The sequence below is a fragment of the Rhincodon typus genome, chromosome 30 (assembly GCF_021869965.1).
Source record: "Rhincodon typus isolate 14 chromosome 30, sRhiTyp1.1, whole genome shotgun sequence".
Classification (NCBI taxonomy): Eukaryota; Metazoa; Chordata; class Chondrichthyes; order Orectolobiformes; family Rhincodontidae; genus Rhincodon; species Rhincodon typus.
Genome location: NC_063361.1, coordinates 14,353,963 through 14,374,651, shown reverse-complemented (window position 1 = coordinate 14,374,651; position 20,689 = coordinate 14,353,963).

Sequence of the window (20,689 nt, the reverse complement as noted above, 5' to 3'; positions counted from 1 at the left end):
GTTACAGAATTGGGTGAGAAGTTGGCTTATTTTGATGTCAGGACCATCTTACTGCATCTTTTGTGCTTTTTATAAGTGGCATGGAAACATCAATACTGGACAGTAGTAAAGTTGCCATTGAAGGGGGATTATTGTTTGGCCAACTTGCCCCATTAACATTCAACTTTCTAACTTGCCAAACAAGTGAGACATTGAGAAAACCTGACATGAAAACTAGAGCAGGTACTTGTTGGATTAATCTCACTGCTTGCTCTGAATAACTTTCATGTTGTGTACAAACAAACTGCAGCTCAGGGAACAATCCACAGGCACCAGCTGCCTATAATGTTTGTCCATGGGCATTAGCATCCAGCATGTGTGCCAACCCTACATGATCACCACAGCACCTCACCAATACACCGGCAGTCTGTTTTGGAAACATAGACCTACATTGCAGGGTGCACCAGAGTGCAATAAAAGGCTGCTGCAAGGATATTTTGTGCACAGGGGCAGACATCCAGCTCACAGACTGGACTAGGCTGCACCCCAGCACCACTCAATTACCCTCATGGCACTTGCTCACTTAGCACCTACTTGCATTCTCACACCTTCCATGCCATGCTTGTTAGTGCGTTGGCACTTCAGCCAGAGACAAAGGCTAACACTGCTGTATTGAGGCACACAGATGGGCTGCCTGTCACTGAGGATCTATAGGTGGGCGGGGGTGGGGGCGGGGAATTGGGGGGTGAGGGTGGTTTGAATGGGTCATCTTGTTGTATGGCACACCAAGGCATCAATTTAACACCTATAGCATGGGCCAGCTGCCTGGTGGCAAACACACCGCATTTTTATTTCAACCAAATAGTCATGTTGTAAACTGGTGGTGCCTAGTCCTCAGCTCAGCCAACGACGGATGCTGTCTGTGAGGGAGTCTCCTTACTGTCAGCCATGGGCACATTGCTATGACCATTGCCATGACCTCCACAGGAGGGAGCATAGAGGAGCAAAGTGGGCATCATTATGGTATAACGTTGGGGCCCACAGGATTGGGAATATAGTTGTAGATTTAATCCTATGTGTTGGGTCTCCATGCGGGGGTGATGGATGGAAAGGGGCTGTCATTGTCGTGTGAGCTGAAAGGAGACCTGAAGACTTCAGACTGGATGGGGTTGAACCTGGAACAAGGCAGGGTCAGTTACTGATGATGTTTACGACAAGCTGCAGTCCCCTTCTTTCTCCAGATGTGATGTGCTACTAGAAAATAGTTGGGGCAATGCCCAGGCTGGACGATATTAGTGCTTCTTTGATGGGCAAAAGCATGGGATCCATGTTTGCTGGACACTAGGACATTGAAGCAACAAATACATGCAAATTGAACTTGGCCGTCTCAATGATGTTGAAGTGAGCAGCAATGACATTACAAAAGGCCCAAGTTGGCTGAAGGGTAGCCATTATTTGTGCAGTTTCCAACGGTCCTTTGTAAGCCACACAACATCAATTCATCACCTATTACAGGTGTGAGTGGAACAACAGTCTGTACTGAATGCAGTGAGACGTTTGATGTGGGTCTGAGATAGGAAGGGTTTTGGTGCATTGCAAACACTCCCCTCTCAATGGCATTGGGTGGTCATTTAGCTGGCCCCACGGTGAGGTCAGTGCTACTGCCTGGGCAGTAGGATTCAGGAACATAGTTGTGTTCCCCAGGTGCAGGTGCCATTAAACTGCCCATACATAGCACTGAGAGGGTCATATCACCGTGCCACAAAATTGATCAACAGAAAGGGGTTCCATTTGATCAATGTTCAGGTGATCTGTGATCACTGTTACCCCATCCTGGGGGTATGTGCCCGCTGCCCTGGCAGCTGCCATCACTGGTACATCCTGGAGCACTCTCATGTTCCTGCTGTGTTAGATGGTTCAGGAGCCTTACAAGGCTGGGTACTGGGGCACAAGGGGTGCCCACTGTCACTATAGCTCCTGACACCATTACACCACCCTCTGACTGATGTGGAGCACAGGTTTAATGCTACCCATGCTTGAAGCAGGGCTGTAGTGGAGCAGATGTTATGACTGTAGAAGATGTGGTTCTGCTGCTCAGACTGGCCTTAGACAGACAATGCTGCATTGTTCTGGATGCTGTGCATGGTACAATTGGAGCAGGTAATAAAGCAATGTGTTGGATGCTGAGGAATCGTGAGGAGGAAGATATTCCTGTCCAGGACAGAGCTCAGCTGTGATGCAGGCAACAAGCCAGACAGAATCCCATCGACATCCACTCCCAACAGATGGGAGAAAAGAGCAGCCAACTATCATGGATATTTATTGTTCATGATGCTAAAATCTGGTTTGAATTGTGGGGGTGAACATTACACTCTATTGATTTTGTTAGTGTTCCCTTTCTATGTCTGTAAATAAAAGCTCATGTTTGGAAGTAACAAGGTGTAGAGCTGGATGAACACAGCAGGCCAAGCAGCATCAGAGGAGCAGGAAGGCTGACGTTTCGGGCCTAGACCCTTCTGAAGAAGGATCTAGGCCCAAAACGTCAGCTTTCCTGCTCCTCTGATGCTGCTTGGCCAGCTGTGTTCATCCAGCTCTACACCTTGTTATCTCAGATTCTCCAGCATCTGCAGTTCCTACTATCTCTGAAACATGTTTGGAAGTGTCTGTTTGTGTTATTCCCATACAGGGCAATGACAAGATGCAGGTATGTGCTGGATATTGGGACAGAGTAATGGTGATGAGAGCGTGTAGACAGGACATAACTGCGGACAGGTGAAATGCATGGCTTCTAGTGGGTAAGCAACGATGATAATGAGAAAATGAGTAAATGTACAATCATTTCTATCAGCTATGTCAGCATGTGCCATGACTGGTGCAGCTTTGTGACTGCTATACCATGACATTACCAGTGAGGGAAATTGCCAGATTGCCAACACTTGCCTGGTGCGTGGTGGCTTTTCAAAGACGCCATGGACGCAAGGTGTGGCAGTCTTTTGGCAGATATTCACTGAGGGGCAAGTTGTACATGGAATGGGTTGTGGCCAGATCAGTCGAGAATTGAACATGCTGGATGCCATCAGCGTGGGTTCAGTAGATAGTTGATGAGCTGAGTTCAATACGGTAAAGCAAGAAATCTCATTTGGCCTCACCATGGAAATCCTTCCAAAAAATTCAAAGCAACTCAGCTTTAGCCAAAAACAAAACCTGAAAGGTAGGATTCAGCCCTTATCTTTCTTGAAATACCGTTATTTCACAGTGATGGCAATTCTGCTGTTCCACACTACTATAGTGTTTTCCTGCATTTTACAGCTGAAGAACTTTCCCACCTTCTCACAGCTAAAATGGAGAATTGTCACCTTTTACAACTAAGTTGGAGAATTTCTGACCTTTCATGAATAAAATAGAGGACTCTCGTCATTCCCACGACTGTTTACAGTGTTAATAAATGATACCCCCTTTAATCCTAGTTTTATAATGTGCTTCCCACTCCTCATTGTTTAAGTAAATGATCCATGCTTTCATTGTGACTCTTCTGGGGAACATGGGGGAACTTCAATATGCAGGTAGCCTGGGAAAATCAGGTTGGTAGCAGATCCCAAGAAAAGGAATTTGTGGAATGTCCACAAATGTATTTTTTTTTTGGAGCTACTTGTGGTAGAACCCATAAGGGAACAGGCAATTCTGAATTTGGTGATGTGTAATGAGGCAGCTTCAAGTGAAGGAGCCCTGAGGGGACAGTGACCATAATATGATAGAATTCACCCTGCAGTTTGAGGGACAACCTGGAATCAGATGTAATGGTATTACAAATGAGTAAAGTTAACTACATACCGATGAGGGAGGAACTGGCCAGAGTTGATTAGAAGGAAAGTCTAGCTGGTAAGATGGTGAAGCAGCAATGGCAGGAGTTTCTGGGGTAATTTAGGAGTTGCAGCAGAAATTCTTTCTAAGGAAGAAGAAGCATACTGAGTGGATGATGAGGTAACTATGGCTATCAAAGGAAGGCAGGGACAGCATAAAAACAAAAGAAAAAGCATACAATATGATGAAAGATTAGTGGGAAGCTAAAGGATTGAGAAGCCTTTAAAAACCAATGGAGGACTACTAAAAAAGCTAAAACAGGGAAGATGATGAAGTATCAGAGTAAGCCAGTTAGTAATATAAAAGAAGATTGCAAGAGTCTTTTTCAGAAAAATGAAAGGCAAGAGAGAGGCAAGAATAGACATTGGACCACTACGAAATGAGGCTGGAGAAGCAGTAAAGGGGAACAAAGAAATGGTGGAGAAACTGAGTAGGTATTTTGCACCAGTCTTCATCGTGGAGGACACCAGCAGCATACCAGAACTTTAAGGGAGTCGGGGGTCTGAGATGAGTGTAGTGGCCATCATTAAGGAGAAAGTGCTGGGGAAGATGAAAGGTCTGAAGGTGGATAAATAACCTGGACCAGATGGAGATAGCTGAGGAGATTGTGGAAGCATTTGTGGTGATCTTACAGGAATCACTGGAGTCAGGAGGGTCCCAGAGGACTGGAAAATGGCTAATGTAACACCCCTGTTTAAGAAGGGAAGGAGGCAGAAGAAAGGAAACCGTAGGCCAGTTAGCCTGACCTCAGTCATTGGTAAGATTTTAGAATCATTATTTAGGATGAATTTGCAGAGTATTTGGAAGTGCATGGTAAAATAGGGCAGAGTCAGCATGGTTTCGTCAAGGGGAGGTCATGCTTGACAAATCTGGTAGAATTCTTTGAGGTGGTAGTGAGTGAGTTAGGCAAAGGAAAACCAGTGGATGTTATCTATTTGGATTTCCAGAAGGTCTTTGACAAGGTGCTGCACAGGAGGCTGCTAAGTAATGGTGTTCGGGTCAATGTACGTTAAACCATAAGGCCACTACTATTCACATTATACATTAACAATCTGGATGAAGGAAGTGAGGGCATTGTGCTAAGTTTGCAGATGACACAAAGATAGGTAGAGGGACAGGTAGTATTGAGGAAGCAGGGAGGCTGCAGATGGACTTGGATAGGCTGGGAGAGTGGCAAAGAAATGACCAATGAAATACAATTTTGGAAAGTGTAAGGTTATGCACTTTAGTTGGAAGAATAGAGGTGTGGACTATTTTATTAATCAGGAAAGGCATAGAAAATCTGAAGTACAAGGAGAAAAGAGTCCTAGTTCAGGATTCTTTTAAAGTTAACATGCAGGTTCAATTGGCAGTTAATAAGGCAAATGCAATGTTAACATTCATTTCAAGAGGGCTAGAAAGCAGGAGCAAAGATGTACAGCTGAGGCTGTATAAGATTCTGTTCAGACTGTGTTTGGAATAGGAAGGATGTGCTAGCATTGGAGCAGGTCCAAAAGAGTTTGCAAGAATGATCCTGGGGATGAAGGGCTTGTCATATGAGGAGTGGTTGAGGACTCTGGGTCTGTACTTAATGGAGTTTAGAAGGAGGAGGAGGATCTGATTGAAACATGCAGAATACTGAGAGGCTTGGCTAGTGTGGATGTGGAAAAGATGTTTCCACACTAGGAGACACCTGAGGGCACAGCCCAGACTGAAGGGTTAACCCTTTACAACTGAGATGAGGAGGAATTTCTTCAGCCAGAGGGTGGTGAATCAGTGGAACTCATTGCTGCAGAACATTGTGGAAGCCATGTAAACAAGACAGATATAGATAGGTTCTTGATTTGTAAGTGGATCCAGGGTTACAGGATGAAGGCAGGAGAGTGGGGTTGAGAAACATATTGGCCATGATTGAATGGTGGAGTGGTCTTGATGGGCTGAATGGCCTAATTCTGCTCTTTAACCTTATGGTCCAATGAAGGAATTCCTACCATTTCCACTGTCTGAATAAGCCTCACAAACATTCTGTCCCCATTAGACTTGGTCTGCTTCGGCTTTTAATCCACCCAATGTTATCACTTTAATTGCTGGCTTTGTGGTGCCATTGGGTCTGTGACCTCAGACTAATATTTCTTTCATGGATCTTTGTTCTATTTTTGTGGCTGTGTCTCATAGTTCCCATTCAAAATGGTGATGAACCTCAATATATGCTGTAAGTCCATTTTTTAAAATTTCTGACTATCCTACACTGGATCATTGTGCCATTACAAAGATTCTCCAGGTCCACCAGAAGTTCCAGGCTTTACACATGAAGTCTCTGATGTCTGTTCGCCTGCTGCTTCCACAAATCTCTGCCTAGTCATGCATCCTGTATGTTCTGTAACGTCACCAATTCTTCTTCTGCAGGGAGTTACTAGCTCTCCTACTGCAGTGTGTCTCTTACCAGGTCAGCTTTTAACATTCATTGGATTATTTTCCTTGTTGAGGATTTCCACTAAGGTTCCTTTTGTAGAGTTCCTAAAGCTTCTGCTCTTCCCTGGAGCAGACTGGTGTGGGTGAATTGCAGCTGAGTCTGAAGACCACACACCACTTCTCCACCAATTCCTGGTCTAACCAGTAAACAGGACACAGTTTATTGCACATTAGCAATGAATTTCAGGTTGCAGGGATATGACTAACTTTACCACAGAGACTTTGAGGTGGACCAAATGTTAGGTCTCTGTCAAATTAAGGTCATAAAGCAATAGAGTCCTATAGCACGGAGACAGGCCCTTCAGCCCAAACTTGTCCATGCTGACCAAAATGTCCATGCATGCTAATCCCACTTCCCTGCACTTGGGTCATAGCCTTCTAAACCTTTCCTATCCATGTGTTTGTCCAAATGCCTTTTAAATGTTGTTAATGAACCTGCCTCAACCACTTCCACTGGCAGCTAATTCCATATGCCTCTGTGTAAAAAAGTTGCCCCTCAGGTTCCCATGTATTCTTTCCCTTCTTACCTTAAACTGATGCCTTTTTGTCCTTGATTCCCCAACACTGGGAAAAAGACTAAGTGCATTCACCCTGTCCATAACTCCCATGATCTTATCCAGTTCTATAAGATCCCCCCTCAGTCTCCTATGCTCTAAAGGAAAAAAGTCCTAGTTTGTCCAACCTCTCCCAATAACTCAGTCCCTCGAGTCCTGGAAAAATCCTTGAAAATTTCTTCTGCAGTCTTTCCAGTTTAATAACATCTTTCCTATAGCAAGGTGACCAAAACTGAACACATTACTCTGGCCTCACCAACGTCCTGTACAACTGTAACATAACGTCCCAACTTCTGTATTCAGTGCCCTGACTGATGAAGGCCATTGTGCTAAAAGCCTTCTTCACTGCCCTGTCTACCTCTGACTCCACTTTCAGAGAACCGTGCACCTGAACTCCAAGGTACCTGTGTTCCACTACAATCCTTAAGGCCCTACCATTCACCATGAACCTCCTACCTAGATTTTACTTTCCAAAATGCAACACTTCACACCTGTCTACATTAAACTCCAATTGCCATTTCTCGGCCCATTTCCCCAGCTGATCAAGACACTGCTGCAATTTCTAATAACCTTCCTCATTGTCCACAATACCACCTATTTTAGTGTCATCCGCAAATTTACTAATCATGCCTTGTACATTCTCATCCAAATCATTGACATAGATAAAAAAAACAGCAATGGGCCCAGCACTGACCCCTGAGGCACACCATTAGTCACAGGCCTCCAGTCCAACAAGCATCCTTCCACTATAACTCTCTGCTTCCTATCATCAAGCCAATTGTGTATCCAATTTGCCAGCTCTCCCTGGATTACATGCGATCTAACCTTCCAGAACAACCTACCACGTGAAACCTTATCAAAGGCCTTACTAAAATCCGTATAGGCTACGTTTACTGTCCTGGCCTCATGAACATTCCTGGCCACTTCATCAAAGAACTGCAACAAATTTGTGAGGAACAAAAACAAAGTTGCTGGAAAAGCTCAGCAGGTCTGGCAGCATCTGTGGAGGAGAAAACAGAGTTAACGTTTCGGGTCCGGTGACCCTTCCTCAGAACTGATGGTGGCAGGGAAAACGTCAGTTTATATGCAGAAAATAGGGAGGTGGATGGGGTAGGCAGTAAACGATAGGATAGAGCCAAAGAGAGAGCAAGACAGTTGGACAGACAAAGGAGTTGCTAACGATCAGGCTGGGAGGGTGAATAGTTGTTAATGGGGACTATTAGTGACTAACAACAGGGGGTGTGTCGTGGCAGGCTATGTGGTAACAAGGCCTGGTGTGTGGGGTGGGGGGCTGGGACATGGGAGAGTTTAGGCCCTAAAATTATTGAACTCAATGTTGAGTCCAGAGGGCTGTAGGGTCCCCAAGCGGAAAATGAGATGTTGTTCCTCCACCTTGCATTTGGCTTCACTGGAACACTGTAGCAAGCCGGAAACAGAGATGTTGGCCAGGTGCATTGTCAACCAGGGCCCCTGCAATTTATTCTCTAGCCTCTTGCAGGATTCTTGGATATATCTGATCAGGACCAGGAGATTTATCCACCTTCATACATTCTAATACTTCCAATGTGTCTTCTACTGTGATAGGTATGGACTATCCCCAAGATATTGCCACTAACTTCACTAAATTCCCTAGCCTTCATGTCTTTCTCCAAGATAGACACAGTGGAGAAATATTCAGTGAGGACCTTGCCCATCTCCTGTGGCACCACACATACATGTCCACTTTGGTCCCTGAGGGGTCCTATTCTTTCTGAAGTATTCTTTTTCCTTTAATATACTTAAGGAATCACTTTGGATTCACCCTAATCTTCTTAGCCAAAGCTATCTTGTGCCCCGTTTTCGCCCTCCTGATTTCCTTCTTCAGTAGACTCCTGTATCCTGTATATACCGCCAGTTCTTAAGCCATTCTGCCCACATCTTAATATGATATCATCGCAATGGGTGTTACTCATTGCACTGCTTAGTATTGACCCTTCCATACCCTTACGTATCCAATTGCAACAAGCTATAAGATTTAGAAAAAAAAACAATCCTGTTTTAACGAGTAATAGACAACATTGGTTGGATGTAAGCATTTATTATCATCATTTTCAGTGTCTAGTCTTTGAAGATACCTGGACAACATAGTTTTAAGTCTAATATTCATTTGTTACCACCAATCAAGAGATCTTGCAGAGTCAAAGCGTTTTTTTAAGAGGATCAGTTTCTTGTCAAAATAAAACTAAATTCTCGTGTCCTTTAATGGTTGTGTTTCTGTATTTGGAACCTGTGATGACTGTATTTTTAGTGAAGACTTGATGTGAAGTTTTAATGTCTTCATCTTACTAAAACACCAACAGGTGGTACCTCTGGTTCCCTATGACTGGGACAAGGGTGAGATATAACTGTCCCAGCCTTAATCACTGTGGCTGTGCATTTCTGCAATTCTCCTCCTCTACCAATTGTATTGAATCAGCATCAGAATGGGTGTCAGTGTTTGAGTGGGGGTTCACTGTACCCTTATGAATGCAATTTGTATGACATGTTTGGACTTGTTTATTATTAAATCTTATTAAAACACCAGGTTCATTATCAGTTATTCTATTTTCTGACTTCTCATCGTTTTATATTTTTAATTCTCCAATATTTTACCTTCTGAAAGTTGACAGTTCAATCAAAAAAAATCAAATTACAGCACATATTTTAGAAGTACCAGACTGTCAGGGAGTAATGCAAAGCAAAGACAAGCAACTTTGATTGAAGAATAGGATTTAAAATGTTGACACGTTCAATCAAGCTGCTTGTCATCAATTACCACCTGCTGACTTTTTAAGATGTGTTTTTGCAAACTATCAAATGCATGTTAGCAGACATCGATTGATACTAACATACCTGAGCTTGTGTTTCATGAGACAGAAAATCTGCCATAAAAATAAATGTTTCACTTGATTATTAATGTGGCTCTGTTAAGAGCAGGTTCCTGAACCGATTACGGATTAGATCATGTTGTCAGATTAGAATCAGTGATAATTATTGAAGTATAATTTTAACTTGTTCCAATGCAGGTCACTCAATATTCTGATAAAAATAGAGCCAGGCTGAAAGTTATTTTCTTACAGTGATAACAAACAATTTCCATTCACTATACTTGAATTTTTGGGCAGAATATTTATCTTGCTAAAGGGATGGGGCATCCATCTGAACTCAATGTTGGGATTCCAACCGAAACCCCAAATCCTGCCCGGGATCATTTTATGTTTGTTTCTAACTTTAGAGGCCTTTAATGCCATTGACTTCAGTGTCCCTAAGAGGTGGAATGTATCTTTAATCCAATAATGAATTCTTAAAACCTAATACTGAGAGAAGATCTTACCAAGAGAATTCAACTCACTGCCAAACTTTGTAGTCTAAATAGAAGTAAGATTGCCAGGTCTTTTGAGGATAGGATGGAAGTTGGAGGCAGTTGAAGATTGGGAAAGAGGTGATTCTGTCTCCCCAGAGCCATTTTTTTGATGGTGGACAGGTTGGTAGATGGGCCATCTACAATGAAGCCATTTGGCCTACCTACATCGCAACTTAAGGCCACTTTCTGCCTCTACAAACATTTTTTTGGATCAACAATCCCCAATGCTGCACAGGGTGATTGCCAGATGTAGTCTGGTTGCTTTCGAACAGGGTCTTGTGGATCCACCTTTATGGAAACTCTCCGGTCCTTGTAGGGGCACACCAGTGGTAACACTCACACCAATGATACCAATAGTGTTTCATGATTCTCCACATCTCAAAATGCCAGGGAATGTCTGCCTGCTCCTGACAATACCCAATCCCAGTTTTTTTTTCTTAGATAACATCTAGCTTTCACAAGGCAGGACACTGTCCTTAATTAAGAGCTGGCCATTTTACTTGGCTGCAACAAGCAATATGCCTCCCCAGCTCCTCTGTCCAACTGACCAGGTCACCTTGTGTTTTCGGCTCTGGCAGCACAATGCCTCTCAATGACCCAAAGTTCAGACCGTGGTTTCTGTTTGGATAAGACATACTTGTTACAAGGTAAGTTTAATCCTTTGGTCATTGGTCAAGAATAGAGCATTGCCTCATAATTAAATACTGGACTTATTGATATATTTTAGGATATGTTTGGCCACAAATAGAGTTTCTAATAAACGTACCCATTTATAAATTATTTCATCCAATCAATTTAATGAATACATTCATAACAAGTACAGGCAACAAAACCTTTAATGAATAACATTAAACATAAATGAACTCACCAGGGGAGTAAGCACGGAAAATCTTAATAATGTATTATAAAATTCATTTTCATGAAAGGCAGTTATAAATAATTCTCGGTGGGAATGTTTGGTCTTTAAGTCCCATCACAGCACTTCCTTCCGACCTTGACTCCACTCAAATTCTTAGAACTAAGTATATCTAACAAATTATTAATTGAGCTAAGATCAAAGACTCACATTATACTAATTTGCACTCACCATACAAACCATTGATACAAATTTAATCTAAAAGCTCATTTACATTACTCGCCAAGTCAAGAGCAACGTTATAGGTTTACTTTGTTTCCCCTGTGTTACTCCTGAGATAATATATAAAACATTCTTTTGTTTGTGAAAGTTTATTTACAGTAAAGGCATTCCAATGTTCACAGTTGGGAACTGTGCTGTTCCCTACTCTTTTCAATTTTCTTTGAGAAGTATTTTTTAAGAGGTGTCAAATAAATATTTGACTTACTTGTCAGTCAAAAGAATTGAAACCAGCCCACACCTCAGGAAAGAACAATGCAGGGAGCTGAGACATTAATATTTAGAAGTTGAGTATATTTTCATTTTTGCAACTTTTCTAGAATTTGTTTTGACTATTATAATTGAGCTTAGTTGACATCAAGGCATTGTTGTAGTCAGTGAAAAACCTGAAAATAAGTTTCCATAAAGTTAGTTCACCTAATGAGATTTTATGATAATTGATAATGAACAATGTTCTTCAGTCTGTCAAAACAGATATGAATACGTACTCCACTACTTCTTCATTTAGTTTGTATTTTGTCCTTGCAAACATATCCTATATTGTACATTACAGTCCTTCAGTAATGTTACTCAATGAGCTTGCATGTTGGGGGTTCAAACCTCCTGCTGTGACTCTGATAAGAAGCCTTAAACTCTCACTGTCTCCCCCCCGCTCATGGAAAATGGTGAACACTAGGTGGCAATAGGGGCCAGTATATCAAGAGAGTGGAGCTTTTCCCAGCTTCACATGTTTGTAGGAGGATCCAAGGGCAACATAGCCTGACCGTCCTTTCAAATATTGGCCCCAGATTTTGTAGTGATGGTAAGGATTTGGGACAAACAAGTACCATAAAGAGCATATTTCTGATTCCTGCCTGACCTATATGGAAACTCATCAGGCCTTCCAGGACAAGGCCTAGTCTCGGGTAATCCCTGTCCTAACCATGGCCATACACTTTCCTGTTTGTTTAGCCTGCACTCCAGTTTACAGGGTTGACAAGTTTATTAAACACCTGTCATGGAAATATCAGATTATCTTCAAGTCTATAAGTGGGAACCTCTGGTTGAGGACTCTATTCCTTCGTCATGTTCATTCCCTACAAAAAGTGAATGGACAGCCTGTCTCTTAGAATGTAGTCAGAAATCAAAATGTAAATGTCTGGAAATAAACAGAACAGTTAAGGGTTACTTGAATAAGAAAATGAGTGAAATACAAATGGGAATACAGTCGATCATTAATATGGATAAATTATTGCCTTCACCCTTGCATGGGGGTTGGGGTAATGTTTTCACCTTGTTTGTTTACTTGCAAATAACATATCTCAAAAATAAAACATTTTAATGCATTCATGGGATGTGGGCATCACTGGCAACACCAGCATTTACTGCCCATCTCTCATTGCCCAGAGGGTATTTTAGAGCTAACCATATTGCTATGGGTCTGAAGTCACATGTAGGCCAAGCCTGGTAAAGACTGCAGATTTTCTTCCCTAAAGGACATTAGTAAACCAGATGGGTTGACAGATTTCTACAAAACCTGGTATATTAATAGGGTAAAGGATTAATTAACATTGGGCGAATAAGATGTATTAACTCCTTTGTTTAGATTGGAGTTTTTTTTTCAGAATGTTTTTAGGTTATCTAAGAATGTTGTTGATTGTTGAAACTGTTGTGGTAGAATTTCTTAATCAGTCATAATGTGAGTAGAATTTTCTCAGCAGGTTATTGGATATGGATTGACCTGAAGTCTCCTCAGTGAGATGAAAGCTTTTATTAAAGTATTTCCTTTTTTCTGCTTTGTATTTATAAAGCAAGCAGGGGAGAAAAAACACTCAAAGAACAATTGCATAAGGAGATCTCGTGACACAGTGGGTAGCATCCTTGTCTCTGAGTCATAGGCACCAGCTCTGAGTTCCACTCCAGAACCTGATAGTCGTAGTATATTTGTGTACATAATGCAGCCTATTGGATTGATTATTGATATGTAAATCCTTCCAACATGCTTATGGTAGGCAGCAAGAGTGGGAGAGTTTCCTGGTCAACAATGTATAATACAGTGAAATTCCTCAAGCTATATATAGCCTTTGGCTTCTGCCTAGTGACCTTTCCCAGAATAAAAACAAGTTATAGAGACATATGTAAACATTCAGCTGCTTGCGTCTCTCTAGATGTGTGAAGTGAAGGATAAGCTGCACAGTTTTATAATAAATGGTCACAGCTCAGTGGAGGCATGTGATCTACTGGCTGATCTTTTTATTCATTTATGTGATGTGGACATTGCTGGCTGGGCCAGCATTTTTGCCCATCTCTAATTGCCCTTTGGAGGTGGTAGTGAGCGATCTTCTTGAATCACTGCAATCTATAGGGTGTTGGTGCATCGACAGTTCGGTGAGGGAGGGTGTTGCAGAGTTTTGACCCAGTGACAGTGAAGGAATGATGATACAGTTTTAATTTAGAATTGAGTGGAATGAAGGAGAACTTGCAGGTGGTGGTGTTTCCATGCTTCTACTGCCTTGTCCTACTAGATGATAGAGGATGTGCGTTTGGAATGTGCCATCTAAGTAGCCTTGGTGTGTCATTGCAGTGCAGCTTGAGGATGATAAATACTACTCCTACATTGCATTGATGGTGGAAGAAGAGAATGTTGGAAATTTTGGTTGGGTGTCAGTCAGCAGGCTGCTTTGTCCTACATGCTGTCAAACCTCTTGATTGTGGCAAGTGGAAAATATTCTATCACACTCCTGACTTATGCTTTCTAAATTGTAGAATGGCTTTGAGGGGTGAGGAAATGAGCTTGCCACGTAATTCACAGCCCTGATCTCCTCACTTAACCACAGTATTTATGAATATTTTCTAATCAACCTGTTCAGTGTTGTTATTACACACCTCTGGGGTAGTTGACATGTGAACCTGGGCATCCTGGTCAAGAGGTAGGGACACTACCACTGCACCACAAGAACATCCGAAGTACTTATTTATGTAGGTGCTCCAGTTCAGTATCTGGTCAATAGTAGTCCCCTCAAGATGTTATACATAGAGGATTCAGCGATGTTAATGTCATTAAATGTCAAGGATCAAGGGTTGGATTCTCTCTTGTTGGAGATCATTTTCTAGCACTTGTGTGGCACAAATGTTACTTGCCACTTATTAGCCCAAGCCTGACTGCTGTCAAGGTCTTGCTGTGTTTGGATATGGACTACTCAGTATCTGAGGAGTTGTGAATGTTGCTCATTATGCAATCATCAACAAACGCCCTACTTCTGACATTATGATGGAGGAGAAGATCGTTAATGAAGCAATGGAAGCTAACTGAAGGAGCTATATAAAAAAAGTTGCCTACATTTATTTGGAATATGAAACTAAAATGAAAAGAGTGAGGTTTTATAAATGAGAATTGATATGCATCTTTGCTGTGAAATTAAGTTTTCATAGTCAAGTAGTTAAAGAAAATAACAACAGAAATTCCTGGAAAAGCACAGCAGGTCTGGCAGCATCTGTGAAGAGAAATCAGGTTATGTTTTGGGTTCAGTAACCATTCCTCAGAAAATGCAGTTCTGAGCAAGGATGACTGGACCTGAAACATTAACTCTGATTTCTCTCCACAGATGCTGCCAGACCTGCTGAGCTTTTCCACCATTTTCTATTGTTTCTGATTTACATCATCCACAGTTCTTTCGATTTTTATTTTAGTTAAAGTAAATGCTATTTTCAATGTTAAATGGTATTTACAATTAATTTGAGCAATGTATCGTGAAATTTGAGTTGTTAACAGTAAAAATTATGGTTACAGTGAAATTATAATTTTATGAATAGCAAATTTTTAACAGTAAATTTCAGGTATTTGATGAAGTGACTTTGTTTTAACAACTGCTACTATATTGCAAGGTGATTAATTGAAGTAACTTAAATGCAGCTAAATCAACCTCAGTCACAATAAGTAGCTCAAATGATGTCACTTTGATCTAACCAATTAATCATGGAGTGACACACTGAATCAGAGGTGATGCTGCATTCTTAGCATCGCTGGCCTCAACTAATTGTTTCTTCTGTAGTCCTCACCTTGACCACTTCTTGCAGGCAAACTGGAATAGATGCTTTAACCTGGTTTAATTGGGCTAGTAACAAGACAGTGATTAATTGCTAAGGTAGCTGTCACCATTGATGAGTTACATCCCATTGTTCATTATGGGCTAAAGCTATTAACATCACGGTCACTTCAAGGGAGTAATAATTTTATTACATTATAAGTGTTGCTTCCATTACTGCAATACAAGAGATTTGTGACATCAATCAACGTCATGAAGAATGGAGTTCTTGGCATTTACTGCATACAGTTTTATGGTTATAGGCGAATCATCATGATGTACGCTCAAATTATCCACTGCCCTATTAATCTGTCAGAATTCCCACAGGACAAAGCTTTCGGTGAGGTTGTTTACAAATGATCTCTGCACAGATCAGATGAAGAATGCTCTTTTTTTAAAAAGCTGTTATAATAGCTATACAAAGAACAGTGCTGCAATATTTGAAAAAGAGCATATTCTGTTGACTTAATTGTCTGTTATAATTCATGATTTACCAAAAGTACATACCCACCCTTATGACAGGTAATGAAAGCTCTGCTAGATGTAATTTCCCCAGGTAGGTGCTTACAAATTGGCTCTGAAACCCTGCAAGAAGATTCCCTGGTCTTCTAACAAAAAGTGTTAAGATTACAAGTATGATCTAATTTCTGATTGATCAACAATATTTATCAGCTTTTCCATCACTTGCAATAGTTGTACTGAGGCTGCAGAAATAAGATTTGTCTTTTTTTAAGGGAGTGATGAGGGACTGGATATAATGTGGGGGTCACCCCTGTTTTAGGTGTCCCTGAGCTACAAACACCAATTGAGACTGGTTTTTGAGGTTTTTGAAAATGTTGATTTGAACAAGTCGCCAAGAGACCAAAGTGCCACCAGTTGTCTGCGTGATTTCTCCTCCGTCTGTAGGGAGTGACTTCTGTTGAGACTGGAAACTTTACAACGTAAGGGCACATTTTTTAATGAGTTGGGATTTTTTTTTTGATATTTCAACTTTTTTTCTACTTCTCAGATTGGGGTTTTATTTCTGTTTGCTTTTCATTACCTTGCATGTATATCTGATAGAAATGAACCTGTATTTCTTTATTCTTTGGAACTGTGTTTATATTTACAAATGATTGTATCCAGCCTAATACAGGTTACTTGCTTAGTAGTGAGCTCAGATCTCTTCTGTTCCATCAGGGAGAAATGCCAAATAGAAGCTAAACTCTTCTCCACAGGGAAACTTGAGCAGCACCTGTACAGACAGGTCTTATGTATCTCCTAGAAAACTATTTATCTATTAGTAGAGTTTTGCAAGCAAATAGTCTGTATCAGTGTTGATTGGCAGGAAGGAAAAAACTGCATGGAGAAGAAGTATAAATAATACTTTTGAGTCTGCTACTGCTTTTGGATATAAATGTTGGTGACCACAAATATTAACCAATAGAAATCATTCCTAAAATAAATACGGTCTATGTCAGATAAACACAGATGCCAAACTTCACAATTTCAACATCCTTCTACCTACAAGAAACTCAGGCATTATGTACAAAAATATCATAACTCATCAATTTACGTTCAGATAAATGCCCCCCTGCCTTGTGTCTGTATTTTGTTTTCATGTTTTTGCTTTCAGTCAGAGCTGCTTTTATTCTATTATTAGCACCTGCTCTGGACCAAAGATTTGTCCTTCAGTATAACCATCAGCACTCCCTTTTCCTTATTCCATGGTATCTTTGATCTCTAACCTTCCCAAGAACTTTTTTTTGTTTTCTTTCTTCCCATGATCTTTTCTTTAGTTCCAATCGCTTCCTCCAGTCCCGCTCCCTCCTTTGTCAACAGCATAAAACCATCATATTTATATCTGTTTAGTTCCAAAGAAGAGTCATGTTAGCCACAAGATGTTACTTCTGTTCCTCTTTCCACAGATGCTGCCAGGCCTGCTGAGTTTCTCCACCATTCTTATTTCAGATTTTGCTCGCTTCTAAGAGAGCTACGCTGAAACTGTGCTTCGGAATGTATCATAGCAAGAGGCTCATATGTCCATTTTCACTTACTTTAAATCAATATACAAACAAAACCAATTTAGAAGACCTACTATTTTCCATTCTCGCCTATGTTGCTAGATTCACTGACTGTCCCATAAAATACCATTTTAATATTGAGAAAATGATGTAATATGAAGTTCTTTCATATCAAGTTCTAAATGTATGAGACCATTTACTGTTCAATGAGACCATTTTATTGTCTTATAAACAGAGGCTTAAACAGGTTGGGACTCTACTCACTGAGAATGAGTGGCGATCTCATTGAAACATATAGGATTCTTAAGGTTGCTTGACAGGTTAAATGCTGAGAGTGTTTCCCCTCATGGGAGCGTCTAGAACCAGACGGCATAGTCTCAAAATAAACAGGCACCAATTTAAAACTTAGCTGAGAAGCAATTTCTTCTCTCGGAAGGTTGAGTCTTTGGAGCTCCTTTCCACAAAGAGTTGTGGGAGCAGAGTCCTTGTGTATATTTAAGACTGAGATTGATGGATCCTTAATCAGTATGGGAATCAAAGATAAGGGAGAAAAGGCAGGAAAGTGGACGTGAGGAATATTGCATCATCCATGATCCTATTGAGTGGTGTCGCAGGCTTGAGGGGTTGAATGACCTACTCTTGTTGCTATTTCATATGGTCTTAGCTCCTTCTGAGAAACTGAATTCAAATTTCAGAATCAGGATCCTATTCTGGATCAGGGGCAGCACGTCGGCTCAGTGGTTAGCACTGCTGCCTCACAGCACCAGGGACCCAGGTTGGAATCCACTTTCAGGCAACTGTCTATGTGGAGTTTGCACATTGTCCCCGTGTCTGCGTGAGTTTCCTCCAGATGCTCCGGTTTCCTCCCACAGTCCAAAGATGTGCAGGTTAGTTGGACTGGCCATGCTAAATGCCCCATAGTATGCAGGGATGTGCAGGCTAGGTGGATTAGCCATGGGAAATGCAGGGCTACAGGGATAAGATGGGGGGTGGGTCTGGGTGGGATGCTCTTCAGAGGGTCAGTGTGGACTTGTTAGACCCAATGGCCTGCTTCCACACTGTAAGGATTCTATGATTGCATGGAGATACAACCAGAGGGGCAGAAAGAAATTGGCACATGCCCTACAATTGGATCCCTTAATCAGCAGGGGAAAGTTGAAAGTAATGCAAATGGGTAAAAGCATTAAAAAGTAATGCACCACCTTATTGTAAAGAAACCTCTCACTCTTATAGAGAGAGAGATAGTAAGAACTGCTGATGCTGGAGTCAGAGATAACACAGTGTGGGGTTGGAGGAGCACAGTGGGCCAGGCAGCATCAGAGAAGCAGGAAAGTTGATGTTTCGGGTTGGGATCCTTCTTGAGACCCTTTTTCTGAAGAAGGGTCCCAACCCAAAACATCAACATTCCTGTTCCTCTGATGCTGCCTGGCCTGCTGTGCTCCTCCAGTTCCACACTGTGTTATCTCTCACTCTTATAAGTTTTCAACTAAGTGATGGAGGAACTCAGTAAGCCTAGCAGCATCTAGAGAAACAGAGTTACTGTTTCAAGTTCCAAAGCGCTTCTTCAGAACTGGTCCACCAATCTCTAGTATTATTTTGTTTATATTTGAAGTTTTCAGCTTGAACCAAGATCACTGTATGAGAATCAAACATAAAGGATGGCTCCTTTTTAAAAAGGAGTTTATAATTTATATTAGCCTACAATGCAATATAATAGTCCTGTCTATCTGCAGATACAATGTAACACCTAAAGATATGAATCTCTTTATATCACAAAAAGAACTGAAGATGCTGGAAATCCAAAACAAAAACAGAAATTGCTGGAAAAACACATCAGGTCTGGCAGCATCTGTGGAGAGAAAGCAGAGTTAATTTTTGGGTCTAATGATTCTTCATCTGTGGCTTGTTGTGTTTTTCAAGCAATTTCTGTTTTTGTCTCTTTATATAAAGTTGTGTTGGCAATATCTAGTGAATCTGTCAGCATCAAGAAAAAGTAGTACATGAGGCTGAAATGAATAGAAGGGCATGGTGTTAGGCTGGATGAAGTAAGGTGGGAGGAAGCTTAAATTAAGCATAAAAAACAGTCTAGACCTGTTGGACCAAATGAACTAGTTCTGAGCTGTGAATTCTATACAATGTGATATGAATACTTTGCGTTAAGATACAAATCAAAGAACTGTCATGAAACTTTAAACTTTATTAGTTGCTCATGGATCTGATGGCAATTTCCTGCACTTTTGGATTTTATTTTCAGCTTTTCAAGAACCTTTAGGTTTCTAGGAACACACAAAGTAGGACTAAGCCACCAGCCCATTGCAGCAAATATTCCATTCTAGGCAATTGTGGCTGGTCTTTGACTACAGCTGCCATTCTCCATATCTCTTGGTGCTATCAGTGACTAAAACCCCTTATCCTGAGACTGTGCCACTGAGTTTTAGATTCTTTAGCTGGGTGAAGGAATCTCTCAATGTCTACCATATTAAACCTCTTCACAATTTTGTATGCTTTTACAAGATTACCTCTCAGTCTTCTGAACTCCAGGGAAAGTAGACTCAACTTACTCAGTTTCTTATTATTGGACATCCCAGATCAATCACTGTATTGCTTTTTAACATGGAGACAAAAACTGCACACCGTTAGGGGGAGGGTGATTTTATAGGATGTACAGAAGTGGGATAAATGGTGGGTACGGTAACTTAATAATGTGGGAGCTAAAGGTTCACTCTCCTGTTGGGGATTCCTTTTGGAAATTAAGGCAATGGTGTGTTTGTAGTGTATTGGTCTTATGCTGTCCTGTGGAAGTGTCCTACTTGCAGTATATTTGCATCCATCAATTAAACTAAAATTTTTTGAAATGATTTCCTACCTTCCTGATAAAGTCAGCAGTACGCAGGAATCACATGGCACCTGAGTCACAGCCATTAAAAGATGCAGCAGTCAATCTGGTGCAGTGGTGTCTGAGGCCAGCTGTTCTCTATGTGGAACACTGCAGAGAAAAGGAAGGGAGCAGGAGAATAGCAATCTGTATGGAGGCACGGGACTGACAAGAGCGAGTGGCTGAGGGGAGGGGAGGGCAGTATATAGTGGGGTCTGGGGTATGGCGCACTGGGAGAGAGATTCAAAGCAGGACAGAGCATACAGTCAGAGTCAGGGAAGAATGAAATGTGAAGGGCCCGATGTCCTGGTGTAGTTGTAAGTGGTGAGAAATGACTGTAATTAATAGCTGATGAACTCTTAACACATTTACACATTTCATTGTA